Here is a 9,461-nt window from a genome sequence, read left to right as displayed (position 1 = left end):
ACCAACCTTAGGAACAATAAAATGTACATTCAATATCCAACTTGCTCATTTTAACTGGAAAATATTCTTGGGGAATGAAGCTGTGTAACTAGTGTAATTAATTTTGTTGGTAACTATGTTCTATAGTCAGAACTGTCAGTTCAATGATTGTTATACGTACACAATACATCGGTCTTGTAACACATCACACATGAGAAACACGTACATAATATTAAAAACAATGGGATTGACATTACTTGTTTATTTCATGTCAAATCAAATTAGATAGAATGCTAATAATGTTAATATAGTACATTGTATTGCATAGAATAATGTCACAATCAAGGAGTAATATAGGGGAGGTTCTAACACTTGGAAACAAAGACAAGTCAACACCTATGCTTCTTGTCCAAGCTGTTTCTTAAAATTCATGAATGATTATTTAGTTTGTTATACACCAACCAATGGCATACTTTCCAGGACATTTTGTAATGGGGTGATATGGGGGAATAGGATGGTACAGGGCTTCTAGGCTGACCCTACAACTAGGGACCCTGAGCTGTCCCTTATCCTGATGGTAGACTTAGAGGTAGTCAGCGTCGAGCATCTAACGTGACCCTGTCTCCTGTCCAGGCCCTAACAGTTGTGTTCCAACCACCCAGAAAATTGACCCGGATAGAGCCCAAAAACCCACCATCACAGAACAACAGACAAGGGTAACAAAAAGCCTCACACACACCAAAAATGTACACCAGGAACAATAAAGGAAATATGGGTGAGGAATAATTAGGGAAAGGAGGTAGAACAAAAACACTTAACTTGCACATACTGCAGCAGACCACACAGCAGAAACCACCACATCCTCTCTGCTCCCAGGCTAGCTCCTGACTGGATAGAATAACCAGCACAATACCCAGGAAGCAGATGACTTATATCTCAGATGGAAGTGATTAAGTGCTGACAGCTGAGCAAGTCTGCTGCTGCACCAGTGAAAGAATTAACCCTTAATTTCCCAGACGAAACCCCCCCCCCACAATTAAAGTGCATGGTTCCGGATGGTAAATGAAAAAGCTGACCCTGAGTCTGTGCTTATACACGTGACACATATAGGCAGCAGTAGTTCTTAAGTTCCACAGTTACAAAATTGGGGATTTTCAGTATTTGCTTTCAGATCCGCTTTTCAGACAAGAAGCATTTTCATCATTACAAGGTCAAGTAATTAGGAAATTAAAAACTGAACATTTACTTCACTTGCAGAATTATCTTTCTACTATCCGCTAAACTTTCTTACACATGACATAACAGCACTAGTAGTATTTGCACTGGCAGTTCTCCACAATGGTTTCCGAATAGTCATTGTACCGACGACTGCAGCACATCATGTTACAGCTGTCACTGCTCAGTGAAGAATTGTTGCAAAGTTGATCTTGTGTTCCGTATGAACCCAGCTTAGGGTTACTGGTGCACTTGTCAGGTGAGCTTTTCAAAGAAACCAACTCAGATTCTCTAACTGGCCTGATATCCCACTCCTTATTGACCAAATGTTTACAGGTCCCCATTTATCTGTGGATGACTTTGGTTACAGCCAAGTACTTGAACTTGAGCTCATCAGTGACATGGGGAAGATCCAGGAGACCCTTCTAACAAGTCTTCACTGAACATGACCCAGACACTCCGATGAACTTGGCCTTTGTCTCCATTGAGTCCAATAGTACCTGTTTACCAACAATATTGTTATACAAATTATACAGCTTAGTAGATTGCGTTCCAAATTTGCTAGATTTTATTTGGGTATCAACAAAGGCAAATCCCATTTGAATCCAATAACACAAGTTGTTTCTGCTCCCTCCCCACCAAAAGCTTGATCCAGGAACTTCAGCAGCAGATACACCACAGCAGTATGTGGGTACCTCCCTGAAACACTGGCTCTTGCAATTGTGTGACTAATAGCAGCAGAAGCCAAGGAATCCACAAAAGCAGACTCTAGTTCATTTGTGCAATTCTGGGGTAAAGTGTGGAGAAAATTGACATATTAGTTTGGTTTGTTTGGCTGCCATAACCACACTCTGCCAAATTCAAGGTTTCTTTTGCAGAGTTGGATTTGGTAAGGAACCAATCCTTTCAGCAGTTTGTAGTGCTCATTTTCATTCATGGATACTGAACTGCAATTAACTGTGAGACCAAACTAGTGGATGGTGCCACAAGGTCCAAAATAACAAAAAAGTAAGAAGACCAGCAATGAAGTAAAGCCATTGCAGGTGTGTGATAAATGGGGAGATATGCGGGCGGGTGAGTGATGTGCGGGGCGTCCTCCTCTGGTGATTACATGTAGTTCTGTACCGCAGTCAGTAGTAGAGATGAGCCACCCCCCTGGAATTCGAGTTCGGTTCATCAAACGGAGGCTCAGTTCGATGAACGCTCGACTAACCGTTCGACGAACCACTCGAACCCCATTGAAAACAATGGGAGGCCAACACAAACACATAAAAACACATTATACATGTGCACATACAGTTAGTAAACATTGCCATAACACTTAGGCTACTTTCACACATCCGGTTTTTGCTCTGCGGCACAATACGGCGCTCTGCAGAAAAACCGCAACCACTTTTTTTGCCGCCGGTTACGGGTTTTTTTTGCATAGACTTACATTAGTGCCGTATTGTGCCGCATGGGCTTGCGTTCGGTCCGGTTTTTGCCGCATGCGGCAGATTGAGCCGATGCCGCGGCCGGATGGAACGTTCCCTGGCACGTTTTTTGCTCCGGCAAAAAAAACGCATCGCGCCGCATCCGGTCTCTGCAGCGCATTTTTCAATGCATGCCTATGGATGCCGGATGCGGCGCGATGCAGAAAAAAAACGCATCTGGCCGCCGCATGCGGTTTTTTCCACTGCGCATGCTCAGTAGCACGCCGCAACCGGAAAAAAACGGACGGGCCGCATGTAAAAACTTATTCAAAGGATGTGGTGTTTTCGCCGCATCCGTTGCATAGGTTTCACAGCTGGATTGAGCCTAACTGCTCAAACCGGATGTGTGAAAGTAGCCTTACAGGTCACCGCGACGCGTCCTGCACTCTGTCTCCCGCCGCTTTTCCTTCCGTTAATCGCTGCATCCTCCCGGTAACCAGCACTGATGATAGGACCTCAAAATAGCATGTGACCAGTCACGTGTCTATTATCTCATTGGCTACAGACTGGTCACATGGCTAGACGTCATTGCTAGGTCTTGTCAGTGCATCTCTCCGGTACGCGGTGATCGTTCAAGCATCTCCGCGAAAATGCTCTGGCACATGGTCAGCTTCCCATTCCTGCATGTGGGTGCTCTTTACAGAGTCAGCCCACATGCAGGGCTAGCTTTCACAGCCGGTAAATAGCAGCATTGGGAATTACGTGATCGGAGCACCGTTGCTATGGTAACCCGCCTGTCAGCGGTGACGTCACCGCTTACAGCACGCAGCTTCTGCTCACTCACTGAGTAAATACACTGCACGGGAGCAGCAGCGTTCTTCCTCCCATGCTGTGCTGTCTGATGTAGCAGAGCTGCATGGGTTGAAGACAGAAGACCATCGATCGTGGAGGGATGACAGGGAGTAATAAACATGGAGTCTCTAATGTGTCTGTAAATTTATTGCTATTAAAGTATTTCTTCTCTGTGTGGTGCCTTTTTTTTAACTCTTTATTGGAGATTCTTAATGGCCGGGTCACACTTGCCTGACATTAAGAATCTCTGGCTTAATACTAGCTAGTAAAACAAAGCTAGTATTAACTCATTATTACCCAGCAAGCCACCCGGCTCCAGAGCTGCTGGAAGAGTTGGATACAGCGCCAGATGATGGCGCTTCTATGAAAGCTCCTCTTTTTGAATCCCTCCTGCATTTTGTAATTTTGCACCCTTTGGTGCCTTTCATGTGGCACTAAGGGGTGTTTAGCCTTGTATTTCGCCAAAAAAAAAAAAATAAATAAAAAAAAAAAATGACGTGGGGTTCCCCCTATTTTTGATAGCCAGGTAGGGTAAAGCAGACGGTTGCAGCCTGCAGACCACAGCTGGCAGCTTCACCTTGGCTGGATATCCAAAACTGAGGGCACCCCACGCTGTTATTTTAAAAACACGTGGGGGTCCACCCAAGATTTGATCACCAGCCAAGGTAAAGCGGACAGCTGGGGTCTGATATTCTCAGACTAGGGAGGTCCATGGTTATTGGACTCTCCCCAGCCTAAAAATAGCAGGCCGCAGCAGCCCCAGAAGTGGCGCATCCATTAGATGCACCAATCCTGGTGTTTCGCTCCAGCTCATCCCGTTGCCCTGGTGCGGTGGCAAACGGGGTGATATATGGGGTTAATACCAGATGTGTAATGTTACCTGGCATCAAGCCCTGGGATTCGTGATGTCAGGCGTCTATCATCACCAACCCAGTCAGTAATAAAAAAAAATAGACGACAAACACATTTTTATTTGAAAAAACACTCCCCAAAACATTCCCTCTTTCACCAATTTATTAGAAAGAAAAACAAATGCAGGTCTGGTGTAATCTAAGGGGGTCCCATGACGATCCATACCATGTCCCAGTCAATGAAGAACAAAATGTTTCACATTGGCTGGGAGAGCAATGCAGTGACCTGAGCTAACATCAATAGGTCAGCCCAGGTCACTGCAGGGCATGACAAGTTCTGCTGTCAGGAGGATAGCGAGGTACATTACCTGCGGTGCTGCACTCCTGTTAGCAGAGCTGTCACTGAGTTCAATGACCGTCGCCTTCACAACTATGTATCGCGAGTGCCTGTGACATCACCGGTAGTGACAGTCTTGGGTCGGCAGCGAGAGGAGATGTGACAAGCAGCGGCCATGGAGAACAGTGACATCGCTGATGTCGGGAGGGCAGGACTTCATCACCGCAGGTAAGGAACTTCACTAACCTCCTGACGCAGCGCTTGTCATCCCTGCGGTTGTTGTCACTGCAGTGTGGGCAGCTGCGGACACCGTACAGTGCGGGCAGCTGTGGACACTGCTGAGCAGGCAGCCGCAGGGATGGGGCTGGAGCGGGACACAGACTGCAGCGGCATCTGACGGAAGTCACACGGAAGTGCTTCTGTGTGGCTTTTGGGGATTTTTGCCCATGTAGCCAGGGTAAACATCGGGTTACTATGCAAAGCGCTTTGCTTTAATACCCGATATTTACCCTGGTTACCATCTTACCGCAGGCTGCCAGCGATGGCTCCCTGCACACGTAGCTGTAAAAAACCACACTTTTGGTGATCGAACCGTTCTCGAACGTAACTCGAACTGCCGAACTTTTAGCCAATCTTTCAAGTTCGTTGAACGACTCGAACACCTCCCAAAATCCCTCGAACATGAAATTGGCAAACCTCGAACATCGCTCATCTCTAGTCAGTAGATCAGTGCAGGATGATGGGTGACTAAGGATTGGCATTCATTACTCTTCTGTCACAACTCTCTGGATCTCCTCTCTTAAAGGGAATGTATCGTCAGAAAAAAAAAATTAAATACCTGAAAAAATGAAAAGTAATATTATTTTAATGTTTTGCTTAAATATTATTTTCTTTTTTTAATTGAGCAAAATGTAAAAATTTTTTTTAAAAGTTTAATATTTTCCACTGTTTCCACTGTTAAACACTAAGGGGGAGCAGCTTCTGAAATCCTACAGAAATCCCACTGTAGGAAAAAGCTCACGTTACAGCTTGCAGTAAAGTGGGCGGAGTCTGCTCTCCTTTTGTGTGATGTCGCCTCCACCTCCCAATCTGAGTGTTTACAAAGGATAACAGAGAATGACATGTAGGGACACAGTGCACAGCCATTTTGTTGGTGACCAGAAATGTCTAAAGTGTCACCAAGGACAGCAGGAGTATCACACAGGACAGGATTAGATACACGGCTCTGCAGACAGTATCACCCAGGCTAGGATTAGATACACAGCTCAGCAGACAGTATCACCCAGGCTAGGATTAGATACACGGCTCAGCAGACAGTATCACACAGGCTAGGATTAGATACACGGCTCAGCAGACAGTATCACACAGGCTAGGATTAGATACACGGCCATGCAGACCGCATCACCCAGGACAGGATTAGATACACGGCCGTGCAGACCGCATCACCCAGGACAGGATTAGATACACGGCCGTGCAGACCGCATCACCCAGGACAGGATTAGCTACACGGCCGTACAGACCGCATCACCCAGGACAGGATTAGATACACGGCCATGCAGACCGCATCACCCAGGACAGGATTAGATACACGGCCGTGCACACAGCATCACCCAGGACAGGATTAGATACACGGCCGTGCACACAGCATCACCCAGGACAGGATTAGATACACGGCCGTGCACACAGCATCACCCAGGACAGGATTAGATACACGGACGTGCAGACTGCATCACCCAGGACAGGATTAGATACACAGCCGTGCAGACCGCATCACGCAGGACAGGATTAGATACACGGCCGTGCACACAGCATCACCCAGGACAGGATTAGATACACGGCCGTGCACACAGCATCACCCAGGACAGGATTAGATACACGGCCGTGCACACAGCATCACCCAGGACAGGATTAGATACACGGCCGTGGACACAGCATCACCCAGGAGAGGATTAGATACATGGCCGTGCACACAGCATCACCCAGGAAAGGATTAGATACACGGCCGTGCACACAGCATCACCCAGGACAGGATTAGATACACGGCCGTGCACACAGCATCACACAGGACAGGATTAGATACACGGCCATGCAGACCGCATCAACCAGGACAGGATTAGATACACGGCCGTGCACACAGCATCACCCAGGACAGGATTAGATACATGGCCATGCAGACCGCATCACCCGGGACAGGATTAGATACACGGCTGTGCACACAGCATCATCCAGGACAGGATTAGATACACGGCCGTGCACACAGCATCACCCAGGACAGGATTAGATACACGGCCGTGCACACAGCATCACCCAGGACAGGATTAGATACACGGCCGTGCACACAGCATCACCCAGGAGAGGATTAGATACACGGCCGTGCACACAGCATCACCCAGGAAAGGATTAGATACACGGCCGTGCACACAGCATCACCCAGGACAGGATTAGATACACGGCCGTGCACACAGCATCACCCAGGACAGGATTAGATACACGGCCGTGCAGACCGCATCAACCAGGACAGGATTAGATACACGGCCGTGCACACAGCATCACCTAAGACAGGATTAGATACACGGCCATGCAGACTGCATCACCCAGGACAGGATTAGATACACGGCCGTGCACACAGCATCACCCAGGACAGGATTAGATACACGGCCGTGCACACATCATCACCCAGGAGAGGATTAGATACATGGCCGTGCACACAGCATCACCCAGGAGAGGATTAGATACACGGCTCAGCAGACAGTATCACCCAGGACAGGATTAGATACACAGCTCATCAGACATTATCACCCAGGACAGGATTAGATACTGTCTGATGAGCTGTGTATCTAATCCTGTCCTGGGTGATACTGTCTGCTGAGCTGTGTATCTAATCCTGTCCTGGGTGATGCTGTGTGCACGGCCATGTATCTAATCCTGTCCTGGGTGATGCGTTCTGCTGAGCTGTGTATCACCCAAGAGAGGATTAGATACACGGCTCAGCAGATATTATCAAACAGGAGAGGATAATACACAGCCGTGCAGACAGCATCAGTGGCGGTACTCGCATGTAGTGGGGCAAGGGCACACACATACAGCGGCGAGCAGAGCGGTGGCTGGAGAGAGCGGAGGGAGGAAGTGTCATCGGAGACGGTAACGGCAGGGAGAGGGGCGGCGGTAGCAGTAACGGGGGCTGGGGAGAGCGGAGGGATGGGGTGTCAGCGGAGACGGTAACAGCGAGGGGGAGGGGCGGCACTAGCGGGGGCTGAGAAGAGCGAAGGGATGGGGTGTCAGCAGAGACGGGAACGGCGAGGGGGAGGGGCGGCACTAGCGGGGGCTGAGGAGAGCGAAGGGATGGAGTGTCAGCGGAGACGGGAACGGCGAGGAGCGGCACTAGCGGTAGCAGTAGCGGGGGCTGGGGAGAGCGGAGGGAGGCGGTGTCATCGGTAATGTGGGCAGGGGAGGGGAGGCGGCCTGTACTCACACATCCCGGCGGTTGACAGGGGGGAAGTGGAGCAAACAGCATACGCTGTGAGCTCCACGATGATGGCGGCTGAACTCCTCCCTCTGCTGTGATCTGGACAGCCCAGGGGGCGCGTCCAGGTCACAGCATACGCCCACTGTAACGTTAAACATAGGGTTGGATAGCGACCACTATTCTCTATGCACAGGGGCTGCCATAAAGGAGTGTGTAACTGTCGTTACACACACAGCAAATCCAACATGGCCCCCAGTGCATACAGTAAAATTAGAATAACAGAAAAAGTAAATAAGCTACGATTTTCATTTTGTATTAGAAATACTTGATTTCAGAATCACTATTTTTAATACAAAAATAAAAAAGCGCGATACTGTCCCTTTAAGATTCATACCAAAGTTTCTCGGGATTGCTGTTTTCTTTAAATTCTGGGAATATGACTTTTAATAGGATTACCCTGAGTTATTATCCATTTGAAGGGGGTCTTCACAAAGGTGCTATTAGGCCCAGCATTTTAACACCCTTGGTAGTAGTTACTTTGATGGGTATTTGATTGAGAGTTAGATAGGTGACAAAGCAATCTTACGGTTATCTCATGACAGAGAATTACAATTGTTTTTGTTATTTTTAGCCCATTCACGACCTTGGACATACCAGTACATCCTGTGGATCACACATGCAGAGGAGATCAGGAGCTATGCACGCGTGATCACTGCCAGGAGCTTGCCTGACATGACAGCCGAGTTCCGGTTCTCACAGCCAGGAGCGGTGCCTGTTTAACCACCTAAATACTATGATATCAATCGCAGTATTTAGGAGACTGGAAAGGGCCAATCAGTGCCTTCGCGACGTCATCGCAAGTGCACAATCTTTCCTATGGCAATCCAAGGCCATCATGATGACTTCCGGGTAACCCAGCTGTAGGAAGCCATTTAGACTATGCTAGGAGTTCAGTACTGACAAATATAATGTATCGCAATGCTGGTGCATTACAATACATTATATGTGCGATTAAAGCAATAAAAGTAAACAAAAAGTTAAAATAGTAATAATATTTTTTAAAAATCAGAAAGTAGAGAATAAAAAAATGACAATAAATATATATGTATATTTATGTAAAAAAACCTATATATTTGGTATCGCCGCATCAAGAACAAGTCGTTATTAACCTCTTCAGTGAACACCATAAATAAATTAAATAAGAAACATAGCAAAAACAATATCTTTTTATCATATAACTTACAAAAAAGTGGAATAAAATGCAAAATAAAAAGGCACATGTAAATAAAAATTGTATAGCGAAAACGTCATCTTGTCCCACAATGAAACATGCTCCCTGATTTCTGCTG

The 9,461-nt window shown here is 47.1% G+C and overlaps 1 pseudogene; it reads right to left on the bottom strand.

The window, feature by feature from the left end:
- Positions 1-1,238: 1,238 nt before the first annotated feature.
- On the bottom strand, positions 1,239-2,131 carry LOC142244446 (protein Wnt-11b-like; annotated as a pseudogene).
- Between the last annotated feature and the right edge of the window lie 7,330 nt (positions 2,132-9,461).

This window comes from Anomaloglossus baeobatrachus, chromosome 6 (assembly GCF_048569485.1).
Source record: "Anomaloglossus baeobatrachus isolate aAnoBae1 chromosome 6, aAnoBae1.hap1, whole genome shotgun sequence".
NCBI lineage: Eukaryota > Metazoa > Chordata > Amphibia > Anura > Aromobatidae > Anomaloglossus > Anomaloglossus baeobatrachus.
Note: the sequence above shows the minus strand (reverse complement) of the source record. Positions and strands in the feature narration are given on the sequence as shown.